Source organism: Penaeus monodon, chromosome 22 (genome assembly GCF_015228065.2).
Source record: "Penaeus monodon isolate SGIC_2016 chromosome 22, NSTDA_Pmon_1, whole genome shotgun sequence".
Taxonomy (NCBI): Eukaryota; Metazoa; Arthropoda; class Malacostraca; order Decapoda; family Penaeidae; genus Penaeus; species Penaeus monodon.
The window spans coordinates 20,049,140-20,049,629 of NC_051407.1; the positions used below are offsets into that span (position 1 = coordinate 20,049,140).

At 40.4% G+C, this 490-nt stretch overlaps 1 protein-coding gene across 1 annotated transcript in view; it reads left to right on the plus strand.

Annotated features, from left to right (window-relative positions):
• LOC119586980 overlaps nucleotides 1-490 on the plus strand; it is a gene marked incomplete in the record, with an annotated part of 81,895 nt that overhangs the window by 63,154 nt on the left and 18,251 nt on the right.

The following is a 490-nucleotide window of genomic DNA, read 5'->3' on the forward strand; positions in this document are numbered from 1 at the left end:
CGCCAACCAGCGAAAGACTACGCATTCCGAAGATAAGACATGACAAAAAGGCAAAAGAAGCGATAGCAGCAGCAAATTCAGCGATACACCTGATCAAAATCCAATCACCAATAGAGATGACGGTAACAAATATCAACCATCCCTTGTATGCAGCTGGCTGCGCAATAGTAGCATCCCTTGGTATAAAACAAAGCAGACGAACTAAACCAAGAAAACCGAACAAACCCAAATGGCAAAAGGAAATTGAAAGCGAGATACAAAGCATCAGAGGAGACATATCTGTCCTAGCAGAAATAAAGAAAGGCAACATCATCAATGAAAGAAAGAAATCCCAACTTTACAGAAGACACAAGATCAAGGCACAGATGGAAGTACCAACGGTAATTGAAAAGCTAAAACAACTCGTCCAGGCGAAAGCACAAAGTGTCAGAAGATTTACCAAACGAAGGAAATTTTACCATCACAGTAAACTGTTCACAGAAAATGCAAA